Here is a 13,892-nt window from a genome sequence, read left to right as displayed (position 1 = left end):
CCTCTTAATTCATCCTAACAAACTCATTTAATGAGTACAGCTTTTCTGTGCATTTTGGATGGTAAGGAGTAAAATGCTACCCTGCTTTCTAGGTGATCTTGAGTGCAGAAGAAAATTCTTAAAGAAAAGAGTTTAAAACTGCACTGCACAGTTCTAGGTGGCTTTCTCTAGGGCTTTAGTACTGTAAACATCCATTCACACGCTTAAAATAGCCCCACCTAAACAAGAGTGGAGGGAGTGGGGCAACAAATTGTTGCTTTTGTAGTCATTTAGGATCTTTCGAGCTACCCTCGATGAAACAACACCAGCTCACAGAACTCAGGTGCTTAGGTATTAACACGATGTTACATCTAATATAGAGATGGTCCCCCGAAACTAAAGACTTTAGCAAAAGTGCCCCTTAGCTTGAATCTTTTCCTCTGGCTCATACTTCGTTAAACAAACAGTTCAGAAGAATCCTTTTGCACAGCTGTTCTGCAAGATGTTGGGAAATTAATAGCCCCCAAAGCCTTTAGAAAACGTGCATTATGAGCATCCTGGGAGAGAGGGGAAAATAGCAATTTTTCCTAACATTAAGTAACTCATGTTCCCTTATTTGTCTTTTCTCAGGGATTCTCCATAATGATGTGTTTCATAATTTGCAAGTGGTTTCTTTTTGAAGTTGATAAAATATTTATTGAACTTCCACTAACAGTACAAGATACCAACCAATCCTCAAGTAGCTCTTAGTTTGCTCCTTTGCTGCTAGTATTGAGAGAACAATGGCATTTTTTGGTGGGGTTTGAATCATTACCTTGTACTTCAGTGGGGATTCATCATCTGTGTGCCAAAGGACCATTATCACATTGGCACCATGTTTACAAGTCTCAGAGGTTTTAAAGTATCGCTGGTGCAACTATCTAAACTTGGGACCATCTATCTAAACCTAAAGCTTTATGACACTTAATAACTTTAGGTACACCCTTAAGCATTTATCTTCTAGTACCTCTGGAGGCAGTTTGACTAGGTAACCCTTTCCAGCCCTGCAGTTCTGTTTCAACAATTCAGCTAGCAGCTGCTGTGGGGGTGTAAAACCAACAACAACCAGCACACAGAACACTGCAAGCCCAAGTTCTTTTGAACTGCTTTACTGAGGAAAGCAATTTATAATCCAGCATACAAATATCATTCACTCAGCTCAGGAGGAAAAGCCAGAACCCTGAACTTCAGAGCAAATACAAACAGAGCAAATAAACATGAATCAACAGATTTCTGTCTGACAAAATCACAATATACAGTTACCAGAGAAGTATCAACATCTAGATTTTCTTCAAAGCGGGGGAGCTAATAACAACGGCTGGCCTAGAGTCACGCACCACCCCTGCTGTGGCTCAGAGCTCCGAAAAAAGAAAGCCAACCTCTGGTTTTATATATCTTGTTCAGGGTCAAAGGTGAGTCACACATGCAACTCACCCACGTGACCTAAAATCGTCACAAAAATGTGACTTAAACCCACGTGGTCTAAAAGCCTCTGATGTCACAAACATGTCACCCAAACCCATGTAAACTAGGTTTTCCCTTGAGTCAAGGAAGTCATCAAAGACTTCTAATTTAATCAAGGAAACAAAGGCCAAACTCTTCAAGGGCACTTGGTTGAATAAGTGCTAAGAGCCCATCTTAATCACCAATACGAGTTCTTAGAAAGGTCCATACTATCTTAATGTGTCGTATAGATCTGCCCCAAAGTTAACCGAAAGTGTAGTTTCGCCAATAGAATGAGGACAGGGCCTGGAACTGTGTTTTTACTGATATAGGGAACTCTCTGGTAAAGAAATTCCTACAAATGCTGGTCAGTAGCTTCTCTGACATAGTCAGTCTGCTTGCCAATAGTTTATTTTATTTTTGTCCAAATGTTAAGCCTGTGATAGCCAATTATTGGATATGATTGTTTGATGCATAGAATCTACATTGGTGCTGCTCGTGTTCCTACCTGTTGCCATTTTGTAACTTTTACTTCACCCCATTTCACATAAAACTACCTTCTCTTAAGACACTCTCTTAGTATGTCTCTGCTATGAACCAGTTCAGAGATTCTCCACATTCATGCTCCTTCCTTCCTCCCCTCCCTGCAAAAAAAGAAATATAAAGAAAAAGCATTGATGGGGTGCTTGGGTGCCTGTGCTTGGACCCTAATTCTAACATTTCTCCTGTAGCCTCTGCTTGGGTGCCTGTGCCTGGACCCCAGTTCCAAAATCACATCTCTCCCTAGCCTCAAAACACTATCCCTAGCAGTTTCTCTCTGGCAAAACAGGACAGCATGACCCAACAAAACACATATCTCTCCTCCTGAAACAGTAGACAGCTGCACCTATAGAATTTATTGGTCTGACTCCCTGTGTACGTGCTGAACTGGCCATGTACTGGGTCATAAAGATATTCACTACTCATTGGCCCATCATATGCATGCTAGAGTCAGACAAGTGTATACTCCCTTACATTCATCTTGTCTAACAAAATATTTGATGGAAGCAGCCTGGGTATTTCCAGTCAGTCCTGACTGTTAGCTGACTTAGTTGACTTAGTGACATTTCACAGTCAAAACCACTCCTTGGGCTATTTCCCAGTGAACTCGGGGTAAGATACCTGAGCAGTAGATACAAAAAGTATGTGTTCCTTTAAGAACTGACCACCCCTTAACCACTCTCTAAGCTCACGCCAAAACACCTAATTGACATGTTTCACCCCAAAATCTCCTATAAAACTTTACTGTACCCTGTAAGATTGCAGGTTCCCTAAGAACTCTTATCCACTGAAAAGTATAATAAATCTTTGCCACCTGGACTCCAAGAATGCTTGAGATCGTGAATTCATTCCAGATGGTCCTGACCCTCTCCAGTACTCGAGTCATTGAGGGGCACTCCCCCTCAACTATCCTGTCTGGGAACTCCAGTCTTGGGGTTCCCAGACCTCATCTCCCTTAACCCTCAATAGCATCATATTTAAACTCTTTGATATCTACTTACTTCCATTATTTTATACCTCTTTGCATAGTTGCTTTATTCTGTAGCAGACTACAGTGCTCTTAAACCTGCTTTCCTCCAGGATTAATTCAAATAAATATTGATGCCCCCTTCCCCTCCAAAAAAAGTTAATTGGAGAATGGTAGGAGACACTAACAAGTAGATATACTAGGAAAGGCTTCCCATAGGAGCTGGCAACTCAGGTGAGCCTTTAAGAAAACTAAGAATTGAGGAAGGAGTGCATTACAGCTACAGGACACAAAAGCAAGGAGGAAGGAGGAAGGAATGCTCAATTTGGGGACCAACAAATAGATAAATTGAGCTGAAATCACGTTCATGAAGGGGAGTAATTTGAAGTAAATGTGGAAATGTAGACTGAAGCCAGATTGTGAAGGACTTTAAATGTCAGAATGGGGAGTTTTTAATTTTGTCCTAAAGGAAATAGAGAGCCATTGAAGATTTTGAGCCATAGAATAATATTGTCAAGCCTGTGCTTTAAGAAGCTTACTTTGGCAGCTCTTTGGAGGGTGGATTGGAGTGGGGGGAAGAATGGAAGCAAAGAGACCAATGAAGAGACTAGTTCCATAGTCAGGGGAGATAGGAGGAGAGCCTGGTCTATGCGGGTGTTGCTCCAGTGGAGAGAAGGGGGAAAGCAAGGGAGTTGTGGAGATAGAATTCTGAAATTGCAAGCCTCGGTGCCTAGAATGATGGTAGTCCTCTTGACTGTGTAGGGAAGTTAGGGAGAAGGGTGGGTTTGGGTAATAGGCTCAATTTTGGACGTGCTGAGTTTGAGATGTCTATGGGAAATTCAATTTAAAATGTCCACTGGTCAGTTGGTGATACAGCTGGAGCTCAAAAGGACGAGGGCCATATGTATAGATCTGAGAATCATATGCTTTTGATCTTGGTGACTAGAAAGATGCAGTGGCTCTAACATAAATACGCAATTTGGGAGAAGAGGGAAGTTTGAAAGGGTATGGGGATAGATAATGGCTTTAACATTTAATCTGAGGATCAGTGAGGTGGCACAGTGGATACAGCACCAGCCCTGGAGTCAAGAGGACCTGAGTTCAAATCTGGTCTCAGACACCTGCTAGCTGTGTGACCTTGGGCAAGTCATTTAACCCCGATTGCCTCTAAAAACAAAACATTTAATTTTAGATGCCTACTGCACATCCAAGTAGAGATATCTAGTGCCCAGTTGGCAATCTGGGAATTCATGAGAGAGATTCGGGATGATTACATAGGACCCTGGGCCAGGTGACTATCACTCAGTACTCCACCTCTCTGTTATCTCTCAGGGCTCTTTACCTACAAGCATTTGTCAATCATGACAATACACACACACGCGCACGCGTGTGTGTGTGTGTGTGTGTGTGTGTGTGTTTGTATATGTATATATATATATACATATTAAATAAAAATATTAAATTGAAAGGAAATAGATATACTTATCAAAAAACTCAATGTTTCCTTCTAGCCCTACCAAAAAAAAACAAAACCCTCTCAGGTTAGAGTTTTGTTTTTATCTCCTCAGCACCAATTACAGTGACTGGTACATAGTACCTGCTTGGTTAATTCTTGTACTAGATATTTAGCATGGAAAAGAAACAGTCAGCGGGATATGATCCCTATCTTCAAGTATTTAAAGGACTATCACATGGAGTGGCATTAGACTTGTTCTCTTTGGCCACAGAGGGCTGAACCCGGAGCAGTCAGTCAATAAACATTTATTAGGCACCTACTAGGTGTCAGGAACTGTATTAAGTGCTAGGGATACAACAAAAGACAGTACTTGTTTTTAGGGAACTCATAGTCTAATAGAGGAGTCATGCCAACAATGTACAAGAACATTATATACAGGACAAATGGAAATAATCAACAGAGGGAAGGCACTAGAATTAAGGTTGGGGGGGGGGAGTGTTTATTTTTTGGAGGGGGGAAGGCGAGGCAATTGGGGTTAAGTGACTTGCCCAAGGTCACGTAGCTTGTAAGTGTCAAGTATCCGAGGCCACATTTGAACTCAGTTCCTTCTGACTCCAGGGTCATGCTCTATTCACTACGCCACCAAGCTGCCTGGGGTGGGGTGGGGGGGCACTGTTGAAAGGTTTCCTGGGATTTTAGCTGAGACTTGAAGGATGCCAGGGAAACCAGGAGGCAGTGGTGATGAGGGAGAACATTCCAGTATGGGAGACAGCCAGTGAAACTGCCTTGAGTCAAGGGATGCTCTATCTTGTTTGAGGAACATCAAGGAGGCCAGTGTCACTGGATTGTAGAGGATATAGCAGGTGTGGGAGTGGGAAAGTGTAAGAGGTATAAGAAGTAAAGTGTAAGATGACAGGAAATATCAGGAGGGGGAAGGTTATGAAGGACTCCGAAAGCTAAACAGAGGATTTTATTTTTGATCTTGGAAATGATAGGGAGCTAGATAGTTTATTGAGCAGGGAGGTGATGTGTACAGATCTGCACGTTAGGAAGATCATTTTGACAGCTAAGTGGAAAGTTGGAAGAAAGTTGCAAAGGATAGAATTTGGACTAGATAGCAGGAAAAACTTGCTAACAACTGGAGCTGATCAAAAGTGGAATGGGCTGCATTGGGAGGTTGTGGGCCCCTTTTCCTTGGAGGTCTTCAAGCAAAAGTTGGATGAGCACTTGTTGAGTGTATCATAGTGGGGATCCCTCCCAGTTCTCAAATTCAGTGATTCTGTGAATCAGTGAGTGAGGGAATTTTCCATTTTCCTAGTGTCTGGGCACTTAATAGTTATGGAGGGCTGAGATGTTGCTTTTTTTCAGATAGTTTAGTGAAGTTGGTGAAGTAAGGATTGATTCTACACTTTAAAATTGTGATGGTTGTTCTTTTTTCTTGAAGAGGATCATGATATCAGAAAGGTGGTGCCATGACTTGCAAGTGAATTGGATTTAAGTGAGGGAGGGCTTTGCAAAGTCACCAGCCTCGCTTTCTCCTCCAGAGCCATCTGGGTCCAGCGGCAAGTTATAGATCAGGATGACTGGAGATGGCCCTGCCATACCACACTTTAAAGTAGGTTCTAGAGTGAGGAGTCTTTAAAATTCAATCCCAGGGAGTCTGAGGTAATGAAAAGGTACTATGTTAAATTAACTCCAGGAAAGATTACACATTGCCTCCCTTTGAAAAAACTTTCAAGTCCCATCCTTGAAGGGTTTGGAGTAAGAGCCTCTATCTCCCAAGACCAGTGATGAAAAAAATAGAGGTATAGGTGGAGAGTCCCCCTTGGTGGAGTTTGGGGGTGGGGGAGTTGGGGCAAAGCCAATGACATTAGATCAGTTGTGGCTGTGGTGAATGTAGAAACGAAGGGTAGCCTCCGAAACATGCTTTAGATTCTTCTGCAGGATGGAAAATCCAAGGAAGGGTTCGGGGTTTGGGGGTAAGCAGAAAGCTTAGTACTATTAGTGACACACTCACTTTCTTGGGTTCTGGGTGTCAATGGAGGGCTGCTGGCATTGTTACAGTGGCTCAGGACATGCTCCTATGGAGGCATGAATTAAGTAGGTGCTTAAAAAACGTTGGTTACATTGTTAGAAATACCCTAGTCCAAATTCTCTCTCTTCCAAAAATGTTTGCGTGATTGCTACATCCAGAAGTAATCGTTTTATAGGCCAGGAAACAGTCCCAGAAGACTTAAATGTGACAAAGTCTCCAAAGTCACAAAATTAGTGGCAGAGAATCTAGGTCAAGATAATTCTATAAAGTTTTTTTTAATTTTTAAAAAATTTATTTATTTTTAATTTTCAACATTCATTTCCATAAAATTTTGAGTTCTAAATTTTCTTTCCTTCCCTCCCCTCCCCAAGACTGCGTGCAATCTGTTAAAGACTCTACATATACATTAATATTAAACCTATTTTCACATTAGTCATATTGTAAAGAAGAATTAGAACCAATGGGAGAAACCACAAGAAAGAAGAAACAATGACAAAAAAAAGAGAGCAAATAGTATTCTTAGATCTGCATTCAGAGTCCATAGTTCTTTTTCTGGATATGGATAGCATTTCACATCATGAGTCTTTTGGAGTTGTCTTAGATTCTTGCATTGCAGAGAAGAGCTAAGTTTATCAAAATTAGTCGTCGCACAATGGCGCTGTTATTGTGTACAGTGTTCTGGTTCTGCTCATTTCATTCAGCATCAGTTCATGTAAGTCTTTCCAGGTTTCTCTGAAGTCCACCTGCTCATCATTTCTTGTGGATCAATAGTATTCTATCACATTCATATACCACAACTTGTTCAGTCATTCCCCAATTGATGGGCATCCCCTCAACTTCCAATTCTTGGCCAACACAAAAAGAGCTGCTATAAATATTTTTTGTACATGTGGGTCCTTTTCCCATTTTTATGATCTCTTTGGGATACAGACTTAGAAGTGGTATTGCTGGATCAAAGGGTATGCACATTTTATAGACCTTTGGACATAGTCCTAAATTGCTCTGCAGAATGGTTGGATCAGTTCACAATTCCACCAACAATGCATTAGTGTTCCAATTTTCCCACATCTTTCTTTATCATTTTCCTGTTTTGTCAGGTTAGCCATTCTGACAGGAGAGATGTGGTACCTAAGAGATGTTTTGATTTGCATTTCTCTAATCAATAGTGATTTAGAGCATTTTTTCGTATGACTATATATAGCTTTCATTTCTTCCTCTGAAAACTTCCTGTTCATGTCCTTTGACCATTTATCAATTGGGGAATGACTTGTATTCTTATAAATTTGACTCAGTTCTCCATATATTTTAGAAATGAGGTCTTTGTCAGAGACACTGGCTGTAAAAATTGTTTCCCAGTCTTCTGTTTCCCTTCTAATCTTAGTTGTATTGGCTTTGTTTGTGCAAGACCTTTTCAATGTAATGTAATCGAAATTATCTATTTTGCATTTCATAATGTTCTCTATCTCATGTTTGGTCATAAATTCTTCCCTTCTCCATAAATCTGACAGGTAAAGTATTTCTTGCTCTCCTAATTCACTTATAATATCAGCCTTTATATTTAAATCGTGTACCCATTTTGATTTTATTTTGGTGTACAGTGTAAGATGTTGGTCTATGCCTAGTTTCTGCCATACTATTTTCCAGTTTTCCCAGTTTTTGTTAAATAGTGACTGGAGTCTTTGTGTTTATCAAACAGTAGATTACTATAGTTATTGACTACTGTGTCTTGTGTATCTAACCTATTCCACTCATCTACAACTCTATTTCTTAGCCAGTACCAAGTAGTTTTGATGATTGTTACTTTATAATACAATTTAAGATCAGGTATGGCTAGGCCACCTTCCCTTGCATTTCTTTTCATTAATTCCCATGATATTCTGGACCTTTTGTTCTTCCAGATGAATTCTGTTATTATTTTTTCTAGCTCTATAAAATATTTTTGGTAGTTTGATTGGTATGGCACTGAATGAGTAAATTAATTTAGGCAGAATTGTCATTTTTATTATATTTAACTCTACAAAAGTTAAGCCAAAAATTTCCTGTTGTAGCGTGCCTTTGGCACATTAAGAAAGAACCTACTTAAACACTTAACAAAATGTAAAAATGTTATTGTCTTTATCTTGGGGATAGTCTTCTTGGTATTCTTCATGCATGACAAATTAAATTCTGACTCTTCATAAACAATTTGGAATTCAATGTCTAAGATGCACATGGCAGTGGATTTGATCTATGACACTGACGTCATTATAATTTGGGTCATCAGATATACCAACCTTTGTGAAAAAAAAAGGACCTCTACTAATTTTAAGCAAATGCAACTATTCATTTGCCCTTATATATTTGCATCACAGTAAATGGGAATGAATTCCCAATTAAAGTATCTATATTATGCTCCAAGAGTAAGAAATGGAAGATTTCCCCAGGGAATTTTTTAAAGTCAGGCTCTAGAGAGAGACATTGCACTCCTCTAAAGAAGAAAAGAAAGGATGATTTAAAAAATAGAAACTGTTGGAGGGGTTATGGGAAGACAAGCACACTGACACACTGTTGGAAGATCTATGAATTGGTACAACCATTCTGGGAAACAATTTGGAATTTTAAGAAAAAAAGTCAGTGTTGATACCTTTTTCCCAAGGAGATGAGAAAGCCACATATATACCAAAATATTCATAGAAATCAATCAGCAAATATTTATCAAGTGCCTACTTTGTCCCTGGCATCCTTTTAGGCACTAGGGATACAAAGAAATGACTCTCTGCTCTCAAGGTGTTTCTATTCTAATCCAGGAGGCAGAATGCCCACATAGAGGTACATGCAAAGCACACGCAAAAGAGATCTAAGGTAACCACGGAAGGGAAGGTACTAGCAGAGGTTGTGGGCTAGGATAGGGTTGGGAAGGAACTGCCTCATGTAGAAGATGGCTCCTGAGCTGAGTCTTGAATAAACCGGGAATTCCAGAAGGCAGATTTGAGGACAGAGAATCTTTCCAGGCTTGGTGGACAACCAGTACAAAAATGGGAGATCAATGTCATATGCGTGGAGCCGCAAGGACAGTTTAGCTGGATTGTAGAGTGCATGGAAGAGAGTAAAGGTTTGAAGGGTAGGGTGGAATCAGGTTGTGAAAAGCTTTAAATGCCAAACAGGGGGACTTTATATTTGATACCAGGGGTAATAGGAAGCCAATGAAGTTTATTGAGTAAGGATAACATGGGCAGATGTTCACTTTAAGAAAATTGCTTTGGCAGCTGTATGGATAATGGATTGGAATTGGTAGAGACTTGAGGGAGAAAAACTAGGAGGCTATTGTGATAGTCTAGGCCAAAAGTGATGAGTATCTGAACCAGGGCGCTTGTTGTATGGGTAGAGAGAAGGGAACACATGTGAGGATGTTGTGGAGATAGAAATTACATGATTTGGAAGCTGATACTGCATAGAGTCAAAGATGATACTGAGGTTTCAAACCTGGGTGGCTGTAAGGATAGTAGTGTCTTCAAGAATCAGAAGGAAATTCCTAAGAGGGGTGGCTTGGGAAATAAAGATGATGAGTTCTGCTTTGACCATATTGATTTTGAGAAGCCTACAGGATGTCTGTTTGGCATGTCTAATTGGCAGACTAGTGGTGCTTTGCCGGGGAGCAAAAACCTGGAAGCAAAACAGCTGATCCACAATAGATGAGAAGGGAAAAGACATCAGGGCTCTGCAGCGTTGGAGGTGTGAGTGCCTTTGTTCACATGTGTTCCCTATGATTGTGCCTCTGTCGTAGTGTACTCTAAGTGTGTGTGCCCACTCTTCCCACTAATGTTTTGTATAGTTTCAGGAAAGCAAGTGAGCTCCAGGTTTATGGGAGGGAATGTTTTGTTAACAAGTGTTTTAATGATGCAGTCTCGGTAAATGCCTTTGCTTTGAGCTAACTGCATCAATTGGTTAACTATTAAAGGTAAGCGTATCTATGGGGGCTCAGTTTTAAAAACGAATGGATAAAGTACTTTGAATCTGGGGTAGTTATCCTCCACTCAGCCCTGACACTGGGTCTCAACCCTTGAGTTTCAGTTGTTGGGAGTAGTCCCACCAAAAAGAGTACAACATAAGGCATAGTTCAATGGGGAAGTGGTTAAGGGGAAATAACTGACATAAAAACAAAAGATAATACCAACATTTTAAATTTTATTTTTAAAAAAGTATTGTTTCTAAAATACTTTATTGATGTCTTTTTTGTTTTTTATCTTCATAGTTTTCCATTGCATCCCTCCCCCTGTTCCCTAAGGGGGATTTGGGATTTATTATCCCAAATGATAAATAACATTTTTAAAGACAAAAAAAAAAGAAAAGAAAAAGGGGAAACATTAGCACAACTGATCAATACATTGAAAATGTCTGAAAACATGAGTAATATGTAACACATGAGGACCTTCTACCTCCAGGTAGGGGTGGTTTGGAGAAGTCCTCTCATATCTCTTTCTAATCACAGCAGAATCTTATACATATATAAATATATATATGAAATTTATTTTGTTAAATATTTCCCAATTACATGTAAATTTTTTAAAATTCATTTTTCAAAATTTTGATTTCCAAATTCTTTCCCTCTCTCCCCTTCCCCCATCCTTTGAGAAGGCAAACAATATGATATTGATTATACATGTGAAATCATGCAAAACATATTTCCGTATTAGTCCTAACACTTTTTAAAACTACCTATTTCTATCTGTCCCTTTTAAATACTTATTCTTAACAAAATCCCCCAAATACACAAACAGGAATGAAAAAAGTATTTTACTTGAAACTGAAAGTATGATATTTTTAGGGTTTTAAAAGTGTATTAAACAAGATAGAAATAAAAAGTCTTGTTTTACTTCTATGTCTCCTCAATTCCTTCTCCTCTGTGTATTTTCTGAATTTTTTTCCTGCTTATTGTTCTTTAAATAATTTTAATTAGTATGCATATTTTGTTATGATTGTTTTCTTCCCTGAATCACTTTAATAAGATTTTCCATTTTTTTCTTTTTATTCTTCATATTTGTCATTTCATGTAGTAAATAACATTCCATTATTAATTCTTTCTATATGTAATAGATATTTAATACATAATTATTTTCTATGCTTATTTATCTTTGCTTCCATTAACTTAAATTTTCCAAATAATGGTTTAAGTTCATATGCCACCATTTGTTTAGTCATCACCCAGTCATTGGAGATGTGGATTATTCTCAATTTTTACTATTATAAATAAAACTGCTGGTAATGGTTTTGTATGAATACTTTTTTAAAAAATCAATAACATCATTAGAGTATAATCATAATAGTAGGGTCACTGGGTTAAAGGGTAAGCACTGCTTTTTAACAATGTCTTAATTTGCATTTTTCAGATTTTGTAGAGTATAAACCATTTTCAGGTGGTTATTAATAATTTTCATTACTTTCTATAACTGCCTATTAATATCTTTTGATCCTCTATCTTTTGACTATATATAAGAATAGATATTGGAAAATTTAGTCATATAAATTTGCATCAATTTCTTACAGATTTTGGATGTCAAAATTTCCCCCTTACTTGTTTCTTTCCTTTTATTCTAAATGCATTACTTTTTTGTTCTGTACAACAAAACAAAGCAAAAAAAAAAAACCCAAACCACAAACCACCTTTATTTTCTGTACAGAAATTTTTGTAATTTCTACTTATGTTTATAATTGTTTACTTATATTTTTCAGGAACATATTAGGATGAAATATTTTAAAGTCATCATGGAAATGAAACAACCCTAATAAAAATCAAATTAACCACGAAATTAAGTTATGAATAAGTAAGCCACCATCCCATCTAATTTCTGTTCCTTAAAGTTTTAGGCTGCTTTAAGTACAGCGTTCAGGACAAGGGAGATAATAAATAGATCTATTGTGCTTTGTGCTTGCCAAAATCTGTATTACTAGGGCAGCTAGGTGGTGCAGTGAGTAGAGCACTGGCCCTGGGGTCAGGAGGACCTGAGTTCAAATCCAGCCTCAGACACTTGACACATGTACTAGCTGTGTGACCTTGGGCAAGTCACTTAACCCAAATTGCCCTGCCAAAAAGCAAAAAAAAAAAAAAATCTGTATTACTATGTTCAGTTCTGGGTACCATATTTTAAGAGGGACAGTGACACATTAGAGCAACTCCAGAAGCAGGAAACCAGGATAGTTAAAGGAATTGATAATGTAGTCTGGATAAGAAATCAATTGAGGAGCTTGAGGACATAAGAGCTGCCTTCAAATACATGAAGGGTTATAACATGGAAGAAGGATCACATGTAACACCAGGGACTAGGACTAGGACTGAAGGGTAGAGGCTCTAAGGAAGGGAGAGTTTAACTCAGGACAGGAAAGAGCTTTGTAATAGTGAGAGCTGTGCAGAAATTGGGCAAGCTCCCTCCTGAGCTTAGAGCTGGAAGGAACCTCAGAGGTCACTTAGTTCAACCCTCTCATTTTATAGATGGGGAAACTGAGGCCCTGCCCAAGGTCACAAAGACATTATGTGGGGAAGCAACAATTCTTTCCTTCCTTCCTTCTTGCTTTCCTTCCTACCTTCCACAATTACTCAACAAATATTTATTTAGTGCCCATTACAGAATCACAGAAGCTCCAAGGTGGAAAGGACCTCAGTTGGAAGCATTCAAGTAGATGCCAGATGACCAGCTCAGTTCCTCTGTGGAGGAACGGTAGCCTCATTGAGTTCATGTCTAGATTTGGCATGATCGGCAGATGAATCCTTGTCTTACCTGCTGCTCTCCTGAGTCCAGAAGGTTACTCCTAAGGGTTGTTCTTTTTGCTCCTTAGGGCATTGATGTTGCAAAATCAGACTCGAGAAATCCGGCATGCTGAGCGCTTCTTACCTCCCTTTGAAATTCACAAGGTCATTGAGGTTCCACTTTCTTAACTTAGAATGGAAAAGAAAAAATGCAGAGGCCAAGGACTGAGGCCTGTTTATTAGGGCCACATGGCCTTGCCTCTTGCAGCATGGCCTCTCGTAGGACACTGATTGACAGAATAAGGGAATGAAGTGGAGAATGAAGAATGCCTCTGCAGAACAGCTCAGTACTAGTTAGAGAATGTCTACACATACTCCACAGTCTCTCCAATACACTTCTTATAAATCATCCTGACTCTGCCAGAAGTAGTCTCCTAGTCTCTCTACATGAAGAGACACCATTCCAGGCACTCTGCCCATTTGCCAGACCTTTAGTTCGAACATTGTTGCACATCTATTTAATCAATTACATATTTTGAGATAATACATATTTCTATGGATTAAATTGCCATTCCTTAAGTTTCAATCATGGAAATGAGAGAAAAGGATCTCTTATCATTTGGTAATTGTTAGTTTTCCCATCTTAAATACACAGCAGTGGCTCTGAGGTCAGGAACCATGTCATAGACTCACAAAATTTTTTAGAACTGGA

This window comes from Trichosurus vulpecula, chromosome 6 (genome assembly GCF_011100635.1).
Source record: "Trichosurus vulpecula isolate mTriVul1 chromosome 6, mTriVul1.pri, whole genome shotgun sequence".
NCBI lineage: Eukaryota > Metazoa > Chordata > Mammalia > Diprotodontia > Phalangeridae > Trichosurus > Trichosurus vulpecula.
This window is presented reverse-complemented; position numbering follows the sequence as displayed.